The following is a 12,672-nucleotide window of genomic DNA, read 5'->3' as shown; positions in this document are numbered from 1 at the left end:
GAGCAGATGGAGAATAAGTTTTTAAGTCACCGAATGGTGAATGTAGATTGTCGAGGGTATACTTCAAAATTCTTTGAGTATGCCAGAATTGTACCTACTCTGGCTTCGCCAGAACCGGTACTTATCTCTCGCTATATCTGGGGTTTGATTAGTGAGATTCATGACATTGTCAAAGCTGCGAGACCCCGCACGATTGACGATGCGGTAGAATTAGCTAACACTCTAACTGACGGACTGGTACGCACTCGGGAAGAAAATAGGAGAAAAGATTTGGCCCAGAAAATTTCCCAAGAATTTCATATGGGTACTAGTAATAATTTCAAGAAAAGAGAAAATGGGCGATTTTCCACTATTCCATTTTGCAATACCTGCAAAGGGAAGCATTTTGGAAACTGCAGAGGATGCTGCAATTACTGCAAAATTCCAGGACATCAAGAAGAGGATTGCAGGAAAAAGAAGGCAATAAATTGCTACAACTGTGGAGAACCCGGACACTTCAGAGCAAGCTGCCCGAAATTAGGCAATCCAGCAAACGAAAAGACGAAACCTGCAGAATGGACTACAAACGCAAGAACTTTTCAATTAACTACTCAGGAAGCTGAACTAATTCCTGACATCATAGTTGGTACGTTTTAGTTCACAAACGTTTATGCAAGTATTATTTGACTCTGGTGCAAACCAAAGTTTTATAAATACTTCATTCTGCCAAGCCCTTAAATTTCCCTTAATCAACCGTAGGCAGACTTTTACAATTGAAACGACAGATAGGAATTTCGTTAAGACTAAATAAGATTTTGCAAGAAGCAAAGATAGAATTAGGATATAAATTTCTGCAAAACTTGTTACTAATTAATTTAGCCGGATTCGATGTTATATTAGGAATAGATTGGTTAATAGCCAACTATGCTTGAGTTCTCTTTGATCTAAGTTCCGTAGAAATCCATACACCCACAAGAAAATTAGTAATAATAACCAGAGATAAACCACAAAAGTTACTGAAATTAACATCAGTAATGAAGCTGGCCAGTTCTTCACAGAAACCAGGAATAGTATAACGTATATATGGTATCAATAGTTGCTGATGCCAAAAGATAAGAAAATAGAAGACATTCCGATTATATCGGAATATCCTAACATTTTCCCCAAAACCTACCAGGATTACCACCTAATAGCAGAGTAGAACTTAGAATTTATCTAAATTCAGGAACTATACCAATAGCTAAGGCACCCTATCAGTTAGCACTCACTAAAATGTTAAGAATTAAAGAAACAATTAGATAAATTATTAAGTAAAGGATTTATACGACCAAGTTCCTCCCTGTGGGAATACTTCAGTATCGTTTATGAAGGAAAAGGAAATCCTAAGTGACTACGACTGTCATATTTAGTATCACGAAGGTTGAAGACAGTTAGAAAAGTGATACAAATAAATAAACAAAAGTCGTTGAAGTTCGAGTTGGAGACAAAATACTATTGAAAGTATCTCCTTGGAAAAGAGTTATTAGATTTGGTAAGAAAAGAAAGCTAAGTCTAAGGTACGTAAGACCATTCAAATAATCCAACAAATAGAACCAGTGGCCTATCATTTATAACTACCAGAAGAATTAGCAGAGGTACATGATGTGTTTCATGTATCCAACCTTAAGAAATATCTATCAGATAAATCCCTGGTAGTACCTCTTCAAGGTAAAGAGGTAAATGGAAAATTTTAAATGATAGGGAATCTATTACAAATAAGATAAGCAGATCAAGTTTTTCAAAGCACAAAACAACTAGTGTTGTTCACAGCCAAAAGAGGACCAGAATACACGTAAAATCAGAAATAAGGTGAAAATACCCTCATTTATTCCAGTAAATCTCGAGGACGAGATTTTTCTTAAGGTAGGGAGGATGTAACAACTGTCACTAAAATCAATAATTAGGATGATAATTAGTCAATAAGAAAACCCTAATTGAGACACCCAAGTAATTCTGCATTAGCCCTAGAATTTTCAGAACAATCGGAATCAGGATCAGGGCCCCTAAAACTCAAGGGGGGCAAACCCTAGTTGGATGTTTATCTAAATAAAACGTTGTTGAAGGCTGATTGGCCAAAATTCTGAATCAGCAAGCCTAGTCCCGTGCATGGCAAGTCTAGGACATTTAGGTGTCCCTTACGGACCGTAAGGGAAGAAGTCATACGGTCCGTAAGCAAGGCCAAATTTTGGCTATAAATAGCCGACCTTGGGTCTTGCACAGAACAATTGAAACGACGCTCAAATACTGTCTGTACGTCGAATTAACCTAGACACAATACAATTAAACACACACGATCACGAGGTGTTGCCGCAATCAGGGTAATAACTCGATCGCTATTACGATTCAACGTCCGATCGATTATAACTATCCAACGATTGTCCGAGTGCTGCTCAAATTGAGCTAATACTTTGATTGTTCGTCGTGATTTCGACTTGAATATTTGAGTACTGTTCGAATTCGGACTATGCTCTGTTATTCGTTGTGAATCCGATTGAATTATTAAGTATCGCACTTGTTAATCGATGTGAGGGTTTGATCTCGTGAATTGACGTAACTGCTGAATTAGTTACTAACCCGTTTGTGTGTGTGTATTATTATTTAAATTAGGTTAATCACAGGCAAATCAGTAGGCTTATACCTTGCCCGTTAAATCTGCAATGTGAGTCATTCTCTTTTTCTCAAACTATTTTACAATACTTCAAAGTATTTTCCAAACGTTATAATTACAGGGATTAAGTCGTGGTTATCTTGACCGCTGGTTAGTGGGGTATTGTGCACATTACTATTTCTCACAGTTAGGCAATAAGCCCTAACAGGGTTAGGCTACAAGACCTAACAGTGACAAAACGTCACTAATTGGGTGACTGGACCCAATAGTGGTATGACCATCGTCACACGGGTGGCAAGACCAGATATTAATTAAGATACTGCCATAGTAATCGCTCTTATGCTGTAATTTATAACTATGTGTCATTTTATCAAAATGAATGATTCACTCAGTATTTTCCCGCTGACAAAACCTTTTTACAACATGTTTCAGGTGACCTACTGTGATTTCAGTACACGTGCTACGGAGCACCATCAAGCTTGAAATAGTGGCTCAAATAAATAAATAAATAAACATGTTTGTAAAATAATGAAATTATGAGGTTTACGGGATTTATCCTGAAATGTAAATAAATAATACTCGGGCAAAATTTTCAAGTTTAAAACGATCCTGTTAAGACTTCCGCTGTAAATATAAATACCACGGGATTTTCTGTCCTGCGGCTCCTGAAACGGGTCAAACCGGGTCGGGGGCCGTGACACTTAACTACCTTATACATGTGTTTTTTCTTCATACTTCACGGACCAGATTTGCTAAGAACAACCAAATTAGTGATAAGATTAATCTAACAAAACAATCAATCTGAAAATGGATGGTGTTTCTCTTTTGAACAAAGAAAAAATCCTATTATTTTTCTTTTAATCTTGAATAAATCATTACTAATATCTACCCAAGTCATTCTTGAGTGGATATTTTATGCAAGAGGTTGATTTTAAAGTTAAATAGCCAATGAAATTCATAATTACTTAGTTGCGAAGGCTCGTGCAACATCAACTATTCTAATTCCTAACTTCACCTAGCTACATTACCTTATTTGAGAGTTTGATAAGAAGTCAATATCAGACATCCAACTATTAGTCGCTTTATCACAGGTAAGCCCAGGTCAAGATGTAATACAATTTTATTTTTGTTTATTATTACTTTGTATTTTAATTTAACTTTTTGACTTTAAACGGTTCGGTTAATTTAGGGTTATTTTCGATTAATTAACCAGTTTTTTTTTTTTTTTTTTGCCTTTTTTTGTAATTTTTCGGTTAACCAGTCTAACAGTTAATAACCGGTTCCTGCAGTAAATATTTATAACAGGTTACTGATCAAAGATTAAAATTAACCACTAACCTATTAATGTTATATCCTGTTAATAACCGGTTCTGATTAATTAACATTTTTTTTTGCTCAACTCTACTTTGTATAATAGACATGAGTAAAGTTCCCGTACAAACAATAACATTGGGAAGCGTCAGCTGAAAGTACCTTGTGTGTAACTAAAGAAGAAACTGACCCGGAAAAGCAGCTTCGTTGTGTGACATATATAAATTAGTATGTTTTTGTTCGTATAAAATTATTATCTTTTTGCATAACAAAGTGCCCCCATCCTAGCCCTTTTGTGAAGAAGTTAGAAGTGCTTACTTGTGGTTTACAATGCGACGGGTTGAATAACTAGTTTATCTTGTATCATATTAATAAATGAGAATTTTCTTTTTATCAAAGAAACGAGTTAAAACTACGTATATTTATCTTTTACAAGTCTACAAACAAAGTTTTTTTTCATTTAATAGTTTATCACTATCCATTTGGGAATAGCGTGTTGGTGAATTAGATTTCCGAGTGAAGTATGTATGGAAATTTAGTATGAGTATGCCAAAATTGAATTGGGTTATTGTAATATGATTTCACAATCATGTCAAAAACCCAACTCATCCGACATAAAGTCTATTTAAAACACATATATACACATCAATCTCACACAAATTCCCAAATGCTTTCAAAGAAAACTTTCTTCATCAATTACTTTTCAATAATTTTTCCATAATATAATTAATTTAGTTTTAATTAATTCTATTTATTCTAACCCAAGTTAACTTTATTATCAATAAAAAACCCAGAAATCCCAAATCTCGTTAACTTCATTCAACTTGGTTAACCATTCCAGATAGTTTTGTTAAAAAAACCTCAAGGACATGTTCTGTCAAATAGCCAAACTCTTATTCTGATGACTTTTGGAATCAAACTCCTCACTGAAACCCCCAATTCAATTCAAAATCACTAGCCCGCGTAAATCGCGCCAGTTTCTTAAAATTAAGCACGACATCATGGACTTCGATCTGTTACGGTTGCATACCTGCAATTACACCCAATAATACGGCCTATCGAAACCCATTTGAGCAAATCATTACCCATAATCACGATGATATCGGATATAAACAAATTGGCATAACTCGAATCATTCAAAATGGTAATAAAGACACATAAACACTAATCAGACCCCCTCTGACTCTTTTACCCAACCTAATCTCCCCGGAATTGCAACCGTAATCGCCAGGGACCAACCAAGTCAAAGTCGGAGAACCTTTCGATCGAAATCCATTGATTCATCATCAACCGAGGTAATTGAAACCACTAATACCTTCGTAGTTATATGTTGATGAAAAGCCCTGACCCTATTTTATCAAAAAGCATTGTTTTCAACATGAATGATAATCTAGGGTTCTTCGCAAATATGTTTTGCGGATAACCCTAATTTTGATCCTGTAAATTTAATTAAAATACATTGATAGAATCGCCTGAGTCCTGTTATCAAAACCTGTTCTTGTACGGTTCATGTTTGGGATTATCTAGGCAAACCGTGAGTATTACTTATCCTTTTCTCCTTACATTTTTGGGATGATTCACGTAAAATTATACAAAATACACTTTCACTTACAAATTCATTTATACACAATTACAGTTCAATTACATGCTCTTAGTTACCCTCGTGGACGTAGGTTGCACACCGCGACTGAACCACATAAATCCCCCGTATCAGACTTCTTGTTTTCTATTTGTGTTTGTTTGCGTGTTACTCATGTTCGATCCTAACAACTTGTATTGGTTCTTAGGCTCTTGATTGAGAACACATGAATCACCCCACTCTCCAGTTGTCGCTGCTAGGAGTTCAATTCTCATGGTGTGCAAATTAAGGGCGTGTTTGACTAAGCTTATTTAAGTTAAAAATGACTTTTTGTGAAAAAAGACTTATTGACTTATAACTTTTTGAGAATGAGTTTTTAAAAAAAGTGTTCGGATTAGCTTATGGGTGGGAAAAACCAATAAGTCAACAAGTTATTTTTTAAAAAGTGTTTAGCTTAGCTTATTGATGTAAAATGCCTAAAAGTGTTTAAAAAGTTATAAGCTCCTTAAAAAGTCACAACATCCTAACTTCTCAAAAATAACTTTTTCTCCTATACAAAAAGTCATTCTGAAAAGTTCTTTTGGGTTTGCCAAACACTAAATCTCCTTATTAGCTTTTTGTAAAAGTCAATAAGTTATAAGGCTATGGGGTATAGGGCTTGGGTTGGCTGAAAACGCCCAAGCCACCACCTCGGGGGCTTGGGTTGGGGCGTGGGTTTGGGGTGTGGCCCCATTGGCGTGGGTTTGAAGCCAGACGTGGGGCGGGCTAGTGATGCGTGTGTAGTGTAATATATTTTTGATGTATATTTTAAGCCCTTTTTACACTTTTAGCCAAGTTTTAAATTTATAAAACACGATATTTACTAACACTAAACACACATATGGGCAAGTGCACCCATCGTGGACGTAGTATAGTGTTGGTAAGATACCGAGGTCGTCCAAGGACACAAGAGCTTTTAGTACCGGTTTATCCTCAACGTCTAATCAAATCAAAAAGTTAGAAAAGGTTTTTAAACTAAGAAAATAAAAACTAACTAAATGCTGAAAAATGAAATAAAAATAAAAACAGATAGACAAGATGAATCACTTGGATCCGACTCGTGTATTAGTATAACCTTTGATTATTTTTGCACTTTTGCACTTGTTTAAGAGATTATCTTAGTTATTGTAGTAGGCCCCTCTTTTGAAGGCGACGTTACCCTCAACCCAGTAGTTTGAGTCAGCAAGGATACAATCCTAAAGGGTTGGATGATTGGAAGATAATGAATTAAGTTATTAATGCAAATTATGGTAGGCCCCGCTTTTGGCGGTGACGTTACCCTCGACTAAGTAGTCTGAGTCAGCAGGGATACAGTCCTAAATAGCCGGGTTATAGTATTAATAGTAGTTAACTTATGAGGGGGTCAAAGAGTTTGGATCCCCGCCATCCAATACCTATGGGCATTGAAGGAGATCCTACTAAATTTGACCCAGGTCCCTTGCAGGACCTCTAAACGCTGAACAAGGGCAACACCCTTACCAAACCGTTCCCTTAACCCCCGACCAGGTAGCCAACATACCTCCATATAGACCGTGGAGATATGAATGGTGAAAATCTTTTATTTTATATAGACAGTAAAATAATGCCAAGACACTACGGACAAACGATAAGGAAAGATCACCTTCAACATAAGCAACTAGTTATTAAAGTCATTAATACAAAACCAAATAAAAAGTGCAAAAGATTAAAAATAAAAAGTATTATACTAAACACTTGTCTTCACCAAGTGATGTAAGAGACTTAGGCAAACATGGCCTTGATTGTCAAGAACTCTTACGATCAATCTTGGATCCCGAGACGACTCACACACTCTATGATGGACAATGGATGATGGTGTTATGGTGGTGGTGGGTGGTGGATGAAGTGTGAGAGAGGTGGTGTGCCAAGGGATGAGTTGCAATGCAACCAAGCACTCCTATTTATAGGCTGAACAGAAGGCTGGGCACGGCCCCGTGTCCGCTGGACACGCCCCCGTGCTTGTCTGACACTCTCTCTCTTCATTAATTGTAATTCGCAATTACAATTAATGTGCCTGCTGTACTTTCGCCACGCCCCCGTGTCCGCTGGACACGGCCCCGTGGTGGGCAATAGAAGCTTCTATAAGTTTGTCTTTTCTGCTGCTTCTTGGGCACGGCCCCGTGCTGGCTGAGCAGGGGGCGTGTTCAGTCTTCTGTCTTCTCTATTTTGCTTGGGAGGATGCCGTTGAGGGGTCGGGCAATCCACTTGTGTTCCTTTTCTTGTATTTATGTTAGATTTAGCTGTCTTTTTGCTTCTTTTGTGAATTTGAGCTCATTTAATCCTGAAAATACAAAAGGAAGACAAAAGCACTCTTTTTCCAACATTAGTACTTAAAAAGGGTTAGTTTTATGCCGTATTTGATGTATTTTATATGTTGCATTTTACACACATCAGCTAGTAAGTGACATGACATGCTCTCAATGACCAAACGAAACTCATGCCCTCCAACCCAAGCTCCACCATACCCCATGGGCATGGGTTTGAGTGGGGGGGGGGGGGGGGCTCCCATTCCACGTGTCAACAAATGCTCCAACCCAAGCCCAACCCAAGCCCCACCATACCCCATGGTCTAAGTTGATGTGGAAAAGCTTAGCCAAACATGCCCTAAGTTTTTTTTTCAATAATTCATTTTAGGATTAAAGAACCGATTTTAATAACAAATCGGTTCATTTATGACCGTAAATAAAGAGTCTAAAAAGTAAAAAAAAAAAAATATAATAAATCATTAAATCAATTCATTTTGAGGTAAACCGAAAAATACTAAAGAGTCATTAATGGAAATAACAAAATTTAAAAAGCAAATTAAATTTTGAAACCTAAACCGGTTGATGGGTCAACCCAAAACGGCTCCTTCTTAAACGAGTTACACATTACCACAAAGATCTAATTATTTTTATATTATGTTCGGGTCGTGTCAAGAATTGTCGCCCTTAACCTTTATCGATAAGTAGTAGCAATCCAACAACTTTTGAAGGTAGCCTTTATCGATAAGTAGTAGCAATCCAACTAATATTGAAGGAATTCAAGATTGGTAAACACAAAAATGCTTTAAGAACTTTGCAAGAAATATTGTGAGAAACACAATACTAGTGTTTACTCTTTTTTTTTTTTAACGGCCGACAGAAATTATTTTTATTAAAATGTAGCAAGATGCTACCCGCCAAATATACAAATTACAAGGAACCAACACCACGAACCACGTAATATTACATAAATCTAGACACTAAAAAGCAAACCGACTCCAACCCCTCCATGTCAATGACACCATTTTAGCCCTATTTTTAACCCAAAGGAACGACATAGCTTTGATTTCATCTAGGATCTTCGTTGTGTGCGGAACCGAGTTGTTGAAAACGGAGTCGTTTCTTAGCTTCCAGATGCTCCAAATAGTTACCAGCACCACCGCATGAATCCCCTTCTTCTTTGTTGAATTACCGGAGCATGTTTCATGTATGGATAGTACATCATTTAATTCGAAAGCATATATAGGCGGTATGTTGCACCAATCCGCAATGTTTTGCCATACTATTTGAGCGAACTGGCATGCAACAAATAAGTGTTCGGACGTTTCAGCATAATCACCACAAAGAGCACACAAATTATTTTGTACCGAGATGTTCCGTATCGCCAATGCACACTTTGTCGGTAGCCTTTCCATCGCTGCCCTCCAAGCCACAATAGATACCTTTTTTGGGACCTAGTTATTCCACTTAAATACCTTTGCTGGAACTACACGGTTAGCCGAACCCAATATTTTCTTAATCCCAGCTACACAAAAGCCTCCATCTGGAGCATTCTGCCATTTCCACAGATCCCTACCCAAACCCATATTTAGCCCATTCACCAAAGACACTAGTTGTAGTAATTGATTTTGACAAATACCATCTAATTCTGGCTGGGCCCAGGCCCACGAAAAAACAGGCCCAACCTCCCCAATAGTCATCCGATCCACCAACATGCACATCTTGTTTGTTTCAACTTTAAATAAATTAGGGAACCTAATATAAAAAGGCTGCGAATCAGCCCAGGCATCTAACCAGAACTGTACATTTTCACCATTACCAGGAACTGCATAAATGGATCCACTTAAATCCAAACCAGCACCAAGAAGAATCGGTTTAATACTCATGATGGCCTTCCACGGACCTGCAATAGATACTTTAACCGGGAAATCATTCCAAACTCTGCTCTTATGATGAATAGCCCAGATTACTCTTCTCCATAAACTATTTTTTTCAGTTTTAAATCTCCACCACCACTTAGCCAACATTGCTAAATTAGTATCTCTAATGGAACCGAACCCCAACCCACCAAACTCAACCGGAGCAATCGTTTTTTCCCATGCTACCCAATTCATTTTTGCTTTATCTTCCGAGCCACCCCAAAAGAACACCCTTCTAATCCTATCGAGAGCACTTAGCACTTTAGCCGGGGCTTTAAATAAGGATAAAAAGTAGGTTGGCAATGAATTTAAGACCGCCTTTATCAAAGTTATCCTTCCACCATATGAAAGAACTTTAGCTTTCCAAATCGAAAGCCTATTTCTAAACACATCTACCACTGATTTCCAATTTCGAGCCAAATTCATGTTAGCCCCAATTGGAAGACCAAGATGAATAAAAGGAAACGTACCTTTCTTGCACCGCAAATAACTCGCCATTTGTTGAACTTCTTGGTCACCAACTCCAATCCCATAAATGCTACACTTGGCTAAGTTAACCTTAAGACCGGAAGCTAGATAAAAGCATCTAAGTATCCGTCTCAGGTTATTAATATTAGAAGTAGACCATTCACCAATAAACATCACATCGTCCGCGTAAGAGAGGTGAGACAGGAGTGGACCATCAGCGGAGACATTGATACCATTTGAATAAACCAATAGAGGTTGCCTTATTCATAACACATGTTAGGGCTTCCATCACGATAACAAATAAAAACGGGGAGAGCGGGTCGCCTTGCCTAAGACCGCGGGAGCAATCAAACTCTCTTGTTGGGGATCCATTAACTAAAACCGAAGCTCTAGCTGAGTAAAGAGTCGCCATCACCCAAGATCTCCATCTGCTAGGGAAATTCATCTGGGCCATAATCGAGTTTAGAAAGGACCAGTTCACCGAATCGTACGCTTTATTAATATCAACTTTGAAGAACATTCCACATCGCTTAAGCTTTTTTAACCAACCGAAAACTTCGTTAAGAATAAGAGGACCATCCATGATATTTCTACCAGCTAGAAATGCCGATTGTTGCTCAGAAATTAACTTCCCCATCATGCTTTTTAGACGATTAACGAGTACTTTTGAGATTACTTTATTAATTACGCCAATTAAACTAATCGGCCTGAAGTCTGTTGGGCTAACTAGGTCCTTTACCTTAGGGATCAAGGCTATAAAAGAAGAAGTGCAACTCTTATTAATTGATCCCTCCTCATAGAATTTGTTAAACAACCTGACCATATCATCCCGGAGGCCAACCCAACACCTTTTAATAAACTTAAAATTGAACCCATCCGGCCCAGGAGCATGTTCACCTTCACATTCCCAAACAGCTTCTTTAATTTCCTCCACCGAAAAAGGATTCTCAAGCAAAGTTGCCTCATGATCCGAAATAGTAGCGATATTAGAACAAAGCAGCTCCGGTCTAATAGGCATAGGTTCCGAAAACTGATGATGGAAAAATTCATACAATGCTTCTTTGATGGCTAGAGGATTCGTATTCCATACACCATCTATCAATAAACCATTCAATCTATTCGAGCTGATATTAGAATTCACAATATGATGAAAGAATGCAGTGTTTTCATCACCATCAATAGCCCACTTGGACCTCGATTTCTGGCGCAAATCTAACTGTTTGATTCTTTCAAATTCAGCCACATAGTTACGACATTCAGCCCGTTCAGCCAGTTCATCTTTCTCAAGAATTCTTTCTTCCGCCATATTTTCTATGAATTCCAGTCTTCTCTTTTTCCCACCATATATCCCATCTCTTCTTTCTTTTTCCAATTTCAGCCATGATTTAATTTTGTCTTTAAGCCACCTGAATTTAATCGCAAGTGCAAGATCCCCCGGCCCCGCGAATTGAAAAGCACCACATTTCTGGAGAACAAATTCGAGGAATCCAGGAAATTCAAACCATGAGTTAAAGAATCTGAAAGGGATATGACCAAAATCTGATTGAACGGTGGAGAGAACAATAGGCCGATGATCCGAGACCTCCCTAGCCAAGGCAACCACACTCGCATTTGGCCAATTCTCCCTAAACCCCAAACACACAAGGAAGCGATCCAACTTACTCAGCTTTTTACCATTATCCGAAATATATGTGAAATTTCCACCACCCATATTATACTCCACTAGCCCGGCTGCAATAATAAAATCATTGAAGGCCCTCGCATTAGCTTCAACAAACTCTGAGTTCATACGCTCACTTTCATCCCGTACATCATTAAAATCCCCCATCATGACCCATAACCCTTGTAAAGAGTTTCTGAACCCCATAATTTCCATCCAGACACCACGTCTACTAATAGCATCATTAGGAGCATAAACGTTAAAAAGATTAATTTTGCACCCCGACTGAACCAAAAAACCCGACACGATGATAAAGTGTCTATTATAGTAAGTGTCTACACACCTGAACACCGCTGGGGACCATAGACATGCAAGACCACCGGATCTGCTCTGAGAGTCCACTACAGCAACCTTGAATTCAGCTCGACCCCAAAACTGGTTGAACCTAAACGTCTCTGACGCTTGTAATTTCGTTTCCTGGATGGCGAGAAAGTGTATACCATAACTAGTTTTAAGCCCTCTGATCCAATCTGACTTACGACTACTGCGCACCCCCCTTAAATTGATTGATAAACAATTCATCGAAAACAGTTTTCATCACCTTCTTTAACTATTAACTCCTCAGTATCCCTCAAAAATCCAGTTAGATCGACACCAATCATTGCTCCAACCTGTACAGTAGTCTCTACTTCATTCCTTAAACTTTCATCATCAGATCGGACTCCAAGATTCCTTCGATCCTGATCCTCACCTGCATCTGACCCGGATCCCTCCTGATTGACAGAGTCGGTATCACCCACTCCAAGTTT

This window comes from Helianthus annuus, chromosome 5, assembly GCF_002127325.2.
Source record: "Helianthus annuus cultivar XRQ/B chromosome 5, HanXRQr2.0-SUNRISE, whole genome shotgun sequence".
Lineage (NCBI taxonomy): Eukaryota > Viridiplantae > Streptophyta > Magnoliopsida > Asterales > Asteraceae > Helianthus > Helianthus annuus.
The sequence above is the reverse complement of the archived record's forward strand: the minus strand, read 5'-3'. Positions refer to the sequence as shown.